This window comes from Anthonomus grandis, chromosome 4, assembly GCF_022605725.1.
Source record: "Anthonomus grandis grandis chromosome 4, icAntGran1.3, whole genome shotgun sequence".
NCBI classification, from domain to species: Eukaryota; Metazoa; Arthropoda; class Insecta; order Coleoptera; family Curculionidae; genus Anthonomus; species Anthonomus grandis.
The window spans coordinates 19,111,602-19,120,843 of record NC_065549.1 but is presented as its reverse complement, the minus strand read 5'-3'; positions in this window follow the sequence as shown (position 1 = coordinate 19,120,843).

Here is a 9,242-nt window from a genome sequence, read left to right as displayed (position 1 = left end):
AAATGGGTACTCTTAAAAAGCGGGTTTATAAGAGTGCGCAAAATCACTTTTCTTTAAGTTTAATTTTTTCTGTTGAAGTACTGATGTTTAGTTTGCGAATTATACCTTATTTAATAATACAGTTGTACAGTCATAAATAAAAAATATATATTTTCAACGCAATTCGTTTGGATTTTTTACCTGATTAAACCTTAAGTGCGCACTCTTGAAGCACTCTACCCTACTTCTACTCTAACTCAAAATAAAGTTTTTAAGGAAATTTATGGCAAAAGAGGAATTAATTTACTCCATTCAAATCAAATCAAATCAAATCAAAAATGGTTTATTTGTCAAAATGTACAGTTTTATAGGTCAATAAAAATTACAAAGAAAAAAAATTACATTGACAAATAGGACTATTCTCTCGATTATAAAACCGTTTTCCCTTGTTAGCACAAGCAAAGAAGGGATTAAAAAGGCCCTTACAGTTTACAGAAACAATTTTACAAAAATAAAAATAACTTTTGTATATAGGAATGCAAAGTAAGATATAGAATTAATTAACCTAAGATTTTAAGACAGGCAGCGGCAGTGCGACAACGGACGAGCGCAAGGAGAGAGGACAGACGAGGCGAAAAAAGACCCCAAAAAATAACCCCAAGATGCGTGCATCGGCCTAGGTTATTAAAAAATATACGTATGTATGTTGCGGAAAAAGAAAGAATAAAACTAAAAACGGGATTTTAAAATATAATCTCCGAACATTCCACTGAAAATTAGCATATTATATACACATGTATATCTTCTGTTACATGTTACTATTTCTTGTATTATGTTATTATACGCATTATCACATTTTATATATTACCCTACTTGAATTAATTGCCAATTATTTGTTCCATAAGTAGTTTAGATTTTATTTGACCAGAGAAAGCTCCCAAGGGCATTTGCTTTATGTCATTGTTTAAGCTATTCCACATTTGAACAGCTACATACTTAAAAGAACGTTGAAATGCTGCGCTTCTATGCAATGGTACGATAAAAACGTTATTTCGTGTGGCATGCGCATGTTCGAATTCTTGAAACTGACTTCTTAAATTAAATGGTTGATTATTATTTACTATGCGATATACAAAATTATACATATGTAGCTTTCTTCTATTGTTCATATTTAATATTTTATTATTATTGAGATAAGGCGATATATGGTTTCTGTAGGGGATACTATAAGAGAATCTCATACAGGAATTTTGGACTTTTTGTATAATTTTTTTATTTTGTGAAGATAAAGAATTTCCATAGACTACGTCACCATAATCAAACAATGACAAAATAAGACTATCGCACAATAAGTACTTTTGTTTTGCCGATAAATTTCGCTTAAACTTAAAAAGTTTTTTTAAACGTAAATAAGCAGTTTTCGTTTTATTTTTTATGTGTAATTCAAAAGAGAGAGAGCTGTCAAATATAACGCCTAAATTTTTTGCCTCGGAAACAACAGGAATTGAAGTATTATCAATAGATATAGGATTTAAGGATAAGTTGTGTTCGAGCCTTTGCCTTATATTAAAGTTGGAGCACATAATAAGAATTTTAGATTTTGTGGCATTAAGCTTAAGATTATGATTTTCTGCGTATTTATGTAGACTAATTAAATCACTATTAAAATTTTGATAGAATAGATTTATATTATTAAGGTGAATTGGAATATAAACTTGGGAATCATCGGCATATTGTTGCAAAGTGGCGTGTTTTATTACTTTGTACATATCAGCCACGTAAATAGAGAAAAGTAACGGCGATACTATAGAGCCTTGAGGTACTCCCTGGTTAAAAGGTGTAAATTCTGAGTAATGCTTTTCAGACTGCCGAACCACCATAACACAACTGTCTCTATTACGCAAATAATCCTTGAAAAAATTTACACCGCTCTCTGAAATACCAATATATTTTAATTTTGCCAATAACATATCATGGTTAATCGTGTCAAAAGCCCTACTAAAGTCCAATAAGGCCATACATGTTGGCTGACCATTCTCCTCATTTACCCTAATATCATTTAAAATACCCACCAAACTTGTAGACGTGCTAAAGTTTTTTCTGAAACCGGATTGACAATCGGGGATAATTTTATGTTTATCAACAAAATTTGAAATTTGATTAAAAATATGTTTTTCCAGAATTTTAGATGATGCTGGTAGAATACTAATTGGTCTGAGATCTTTATGCTCTTTTGGATTTGAATTTTTTGGAATCGGTTTAATAATTGCCCTTTTCCACACATTTGGACACTTTTGTTGAAGAATACATTCGTTAATAATATGCAATAAAGGACTTAAGCAAAAAGGCAAACACAATTTTATATCTTTTATAGAAATACCATCGATTCCCGTTGCATTTGATTTAATAGTCGAGATTATTTTAATCATATTGTCTTGGTCCAAAAGCTGGAAATTAAGTTTTATATTATTTATGGTATTATTTTGATAAAATTCAATACATTCTTTACTTGTAGTATCAGGTAGGGTGGAAACAGTATTAAAAAAATTGCCAATATCTGTTGGATTTGATATGTTAGTAGGTAGCTCGTTTTGATATCTTTTTCCTTTAGTTAAGAATAGTTTATCTGCTATTCTCCAAAATTCTTGTCCTTTTTTGTTTAATAATTGATTAAAAAATGTTATTTTTTCTCGTATTATAGCATGTTTTGTGTAGTTTCTTAGCTGTTTATAATATTCAAAATGAGGCTGAGATTTACTTTTCAGATATTTTTTATGAGCACGATCACGTAATTTGATAAGAGTTTTTATATTTTCGGTTATCCATGGACAGTATATTTTCTCTTTAATAATTTTATTTTTAGTCGGAGCATGTGTATTTAAAAGCTGTAAAATATGTTCATTAAAAAACTGCACTTTGTCATTAATATCTATAAGGCGGTACATCTGATCCCAATTTATAAGCAAACCATCGTTTATAAAATTTTCCATATTTATATTGTTATAAACTCTGAAAGTCATTGATTTTTTTTTAACCTTTATGTTATCATATTGAAATATTGAATAAATCAGATTATGATCCGTGATTGTTTCTGCTATGGCAAGCGACTCTGAGTTTAATGACACCAAATCATTACTGCAAATTATATAATCAATAAGGGTACCATGACCAGTGTTCATGTTAATTCTTGTTGGTTCTGTAATACGCTGTGAAACATTGAAATATTCTAAAATAAATTTTAATCTATTTGAATATGTATTTTGTTTCATTCCATTCTAGGGGATACCTTGCTTTGAAAATTTTGATTTTGAAAAAATTCAATATTTTTTTTTTCAGATAATAGAGTTAATTTAGAGACTTTGTTTACATTAATTAAGAAGAAAATACAAGAAAAATCAATTTACAAGTACAATTACTAAATTTTTAGAACTGGTAAATAACACCACTCCACAAAAAAAATTTCGCTCTTTGTTGTAATGTTTATTATCCGATTTTTTGGTTAGATAGTAACAAAAAATATCTTTTTGCCCTATATTCGCTTCTGCTAGTTATAATAATAATAATACTCGATTAATTTAAATTCCTACAAGTTTTTGTAGGAATTTAAACTAATTCTACGTTCAAAAATACCACGATATATGAAAGAAATTTTACATTCGCATAGTACCCCCAGAGGGCACTCGATATGATAAATAAAAATAAGATGTGTACATGTCAAGAAAAAGTTAAAATGTCGTCGAGAAAGGGTAAATTTGATGCATTTTCTTATATATGTATATGGTCAATTTATGAAAGAACAACATATAAAATTTCTAAAGACATGCAACGGTCTCTTTAAAGCCTTCGAAGCATATTTAATTTTTCTGTTCAAATTTAAGACAAATCGTGGGTTTTGCATGCCTCTTGTAGTACCTGAAACAGGAGTTTACAAGGTAAGCAATTTTCAAGCGAAGGAAAAATATGATAAGCTCATTAATTTTAATTTCCATTTATTTTAGCTTCATAGATAAAGATCTATCAGAAGCCTATCGAATTCGGCGTACTACGAATTTGAGAAGATCACGCTAGTGACTGCTTATTTTGCATTCTCAATGCAATAGAAGACGTGGTCCAAATGCTGTAATAGACGAATGGCCAAAATGCTGAATATCCTAACTTTGATCCTTCTGCTCCAATTCTACATAGCTCGACTCGAAAATAATCGTAGACAAGCTCGTCTTTCAGTTCCAACAAAAGTGTTTTATAAATTCAATTTTTTTTACAAAAGAGGATTGTCTTTGTTTTTACATTACCATAAAAGATATGATTGAAGAAATTGGGATATCTTGTCTTTATAGTGAATGATGTTTCTTGACAGCTCTACAAAAAGCCTGAAGGCTGTTTTATTGCACAGCAGATAGAAACAATAAAAAATCAGAAGCTTTAGGATATTATTTAAAAAAAAAACAAAGTTGTCAGAAGCAGAGGTTAAAGCTGGAGTTTTCTTTGGTTCACAAATTAGGTAAATTTTGCCCATAAAAAATTTCTAAGCTTGCTTAAAGGTTTCAATAGACGAATTGGAATAGTTTTAAGGCAGTAGTTTTTGAATTTCTATAGAGCCCCGAACAGCTTTCAAAATTTTAAGGCCATGTTTTACAGGATTTATTTAAAAGGATTTAGATTAATTGAAAAATAAATGAGGGCTTATTCAGAGGAGCAAGGAAGACGTTTCCATCGAGATATCAGAAATTTCGAACAATGCATTCGAATATACATAATACCGTGCATTTTTTAACTTTTTTGTAGGCTATTCGATAATCAAAATTAATAAAGATAGTGCAGATACATTTATATTTGCCTCGTTTTATTATAAAATAATTAAAATTACAAATTTTTAAAAAATAACGTTCAAACGTTCTTTTGGATACAAAAGCAAACTTTCTCATGCTATATAATTTTTTTCGTTTATCATCTTTTTCATTATATCTCGGAAACAGGTTAACATCTGCGATAATTTCTACGATATTATTCTTATTCTTGGTCTTATTCTTCAAGGCTCTGTCCTGAGATCTATAATGCTTTAAAGATACATTAATGATCTTATAAGCATTGAATTAAATACTAAATACACACTTTTCTCCTATGACGTTATAGTCTCCATCGTAGCAGATATACTTCAGTTTCATGTTGCCCCAGGTAATTACCAAATATTGATGTTGGTGAAATGGTATAAACAAGCTTTTGCTTGACGAAGCAATGACACGCAGCCTTGTTTTTTTCTCAGATATACTTAAGTTGAAAATGATAGTGAGACTATTGAAAGATCTCTTGGAGTTCACTTGGACCCGAATTTACAATGATGAAATTAATAGAAAACTATTCAAAAATATATTTGTATTTGGGAATCTGCTATGAAATGTTTCTCATGAGGCCTGGTTTCATTTAACATTCACTAAAGGAATATGCAGGGGCGGATCTGATCTTATTCGAATCACAATAACTAAGTTTTATATGGTTCAATAAAATCTGCAGTCAGTCAATTCGCAAGTTTTTAGATCACATTACATATATTTAGTAAGGGTGAATTTTTCATGTAAGTTATATATCATATTCCTTGTAAATCCAAAAAGTGAAAATATTATATTTCTACATCATTATTTTATATTTAAAGTTTCAGTATTTTACCCGATTTAACCTTTTTATATTAATTGTTTTAAAAATTAGTTCTGAATTAACTCTGTACTAGATTAATCGTTTTCTATTTAAATAAAGTTTTTTTAAAAAACAAGTTTCGTGGCATCACTATATAATTGGATCTTATATAACTCCATAGTAAATACCTTACAAGATATCGAAAATTCAGTAAGCTTTTGCAAACTTGGCATAATGCATCCCAGCATAATTAAACCTAAAGAGCTATTTTTAGAATTACAAAAAATTGAGAAACATTATCAAGATCAACTGCTTTTCGATGTGAAACCAGAAAATAAACTAAACTTTGAAAATACCATAAAAGTTTCTTGTTAAATTAATCTTAACAATATAATATATTTTTTATCACTTCCAATTGAATACACAAACGATTTTAAACTCTATTATTTACTTCCAATTCCGACTCAACATAATTCAGATTTTCTTATAATAAGTCCAAAAATTAAATATCTTATGAAATCCGAAAATGGTGAACAGATTAGACCTCTGAATGATAAATGTGTCGGAGGTAGACCCTCTCATTGTCCAAAAACGTTGCAATTCACGTCTAATGTACCTAGTGAAATCAATATTTTAGTTAAACAAACAAGAAAATCATGTCGTTTTCACAAACTTCAGATCTCAGAGAATCATATAGAAATGATTTTAGAATTAAACCAATTTTTGGCAGTTTTCCTCGAACCTGAAAGCCTCGAAGTACAATGCAAGACTCAAACGACCGTGAAGAATCTTAAAGGAGTTTTTCTAATCAAGAAGGGATTTCGACACCCCGAGTTCAAACCAGAAAATCTCCCGAAGTTTGACATTCAACTAGAAAACTTGCACCTGGATACGCCATTGCTTAATCCCATAATTTCAGTGGAAAAAACCTCATATTCAAGCAAATATTACATCCCAAGCCTATGGACAATCACTCTGTATATAGGCCTACTAGTTCATTCCTACTAGTTTCCTCATGAAGTAAAGAAAGGTGTACCTACAGAAACTGGTCTAAAGACAATGATCAGGATGTTCCTCTCCAACCAAGATGCCCGAGAGTAAACCTTCCAGAGGGTGCTTTATTTTGAGAGGAGAAGAGTTATATAATATCATATTTCTTATAAATCCAAATAGTAATCATATTATATTACTACATCATTATTTTATATTTAACGTTTCAGCATTTTACCCGATTTAACCTTTTTATATTAATTGTTTTAAAAATCAGTTCTGAATTAACTCTGTACTAGATTAGTCGTTTTCTATTTGAATAAAGTTTTTTTAAAAAACCTGTACTTGCGATTGTGATTTACAAAATTGGTAATGGTAGATTTTGTTCATCAAAAATCATTAATTTCTATAAAACAACGACATATTAAAAGAAAAAAATTAGTCGACCGAACTGTAAATATTTTTTTTTATGTTTGTTATCAATATCTCGAGTACCTGACGAGTGAATCGAGCCTCTTAAGATGTTCCCCTGTCTTATCAGCAAACTCGGAAAAAAGTCGGTCTCTTTGATTTTTGTTTTTTGATGGTGCCGGTTCTGATTAGATAAAGCCGCACTGATTTCAGTTCTATTTGATCCTTTGTCAAGAACCGTTTTAATTTAGACATTACAACCCTGACGTTCAAGAGGCTATCAAAATCTCGAGTGTTCTTGCGTAAGATCTTATTTTTTTGCGCATATTATTGGTTAATATATTGCTTGCTAATGGAGTATTATTGCAATAATGCTAATTTCCTAATTTTATATATATCTGTAATATTAATGTAAGGAGTTTTTTAAAAACAAACGTATTTCTTTAAGGTTTTTATAGATACGCCTTCAATAAATTTTAATCTGGTCTCCATGTTTTTAGTCATGAATTTCTTGCAAATTTTTGTTTTATTATTACGGTATAAGGTATTAAAGTAAAAATTTTGGTTTTTCACTAAAGAGTACAACTGGTTAACCGTGGAAGTGTAGTGCAAAAGACAATTATTCTGACCACTATAATTTTAATTTAAGCTCACATTATTAAAACAATATATTAACAGTAATAATACAAATTTCTCTAAATGAGATTAGAAGGTACGGTAAAAACCTTAATTAACTTCTGTGACCTCCAGAAAGTCTCAGATCAACCGCATGCATATCGAGTATTCTGGCCTGTGAAAAGCGGCTGCAAACGAACCGAACAAATGTTATGAATATAATTTTTATAATCGTGAAAAACTATATATAATTAACTATATAAATTACAAATAAAATGTTATACGAATAAATGGAAGCATAGGTGAGCGGTTGTTTCAAACGAATTCGCAATAATGATAACTCCCGTACTTAACATGACATCTATTACTAAAATATGGGATGCTATGGTACCTGATTATAGTGTAGACGAGACGAATAATCGAAATATATATCGGGTTTTGTTTTTGCACGTGAGTTAAAGTAATTTATGGTATTTTCGTTAATTTGTGTTTTTTTCAACTATTTATCAAATTATTGATGTTTAAACGTTGTTTGGTATTATGTTCTCTGACCTTTGCTCGGAGATATAAGTATAGTGGCAATATATTTATGAACTATGGGACAACCATAGAATTAAATCTATTTGGATTATTAACAACCATATTACCCTTAACTGGTATGGTGGAAAAAAATCACGTTCCAAGTATGGTGTTTATTTTTAATTTGGTAGTTTATTTTCTCTGTCCAAAATTCTATCATTATGATGAAAATTTGATATAAGACAAACTGCTCGATTTTTTACTGGAACATAAGATAGCAAAGTCACGTCTCTGGTAAATCCGAAAATCGAAGAATAAACCAGTCGCTGCTTATTTGGCAACAATTCCTTTGGTAGGTCCCTTTTGTTTTTTCGGATAGTACCGACATAGGTAAGTTTATAGCGTTGTAGCTCTTCGACAAGCTCTAAAGAAGAAAACCAGTTATCCCCAGTAACATTTCGGTTAGAATTTTTTATCGGATCAACTAAAGAAAGAACATTGAGGGTGGGTATGGCTAGCTTCTTAGGATTCTGCATTTGAGTGTCTTTTCCGGTATAAACAAAGGTGTTTACTAAACAATGCGTCCGAGCATTACAGATACACATCATTTTGATTCCGTATTTTTCCGGCTTACTTTTGATAAACATTCGAAATCTACAATTACCGCGAAAACCAATCAACATTTCATCCACAGTTACATATTCCCCACATGAATAGTTTGTATGACAATTATTCACGAAGCGATAAAATATATCGGAAATATGGGCTAGCCTGTCTCCGGCATCAATGCGCTGACTTCTGGTGTCTGGATCATCAAATCTCAAAGCTGTGAGGAGAAAATTAAATCTTTTTGCAGTCATTACGGAATGAAATATACGACTTGTGCCATCAGTTGCGAAAAGGGAATTAATATCTTCGTGGTTCGACTTGAATACGCCTGCCAAGAAGAGGAGACCAAAAAATGCCAACATTTCGGTTTCGTCAACATGATTTAAAAATTGGCAGGATAAGGCCCTAGTATTGTGCCCATAACTAGCTTGCAAGCTCGTTATTTTTTCATTGGTCTTCTCGATAATTTGTTCGATTATTATATCGGC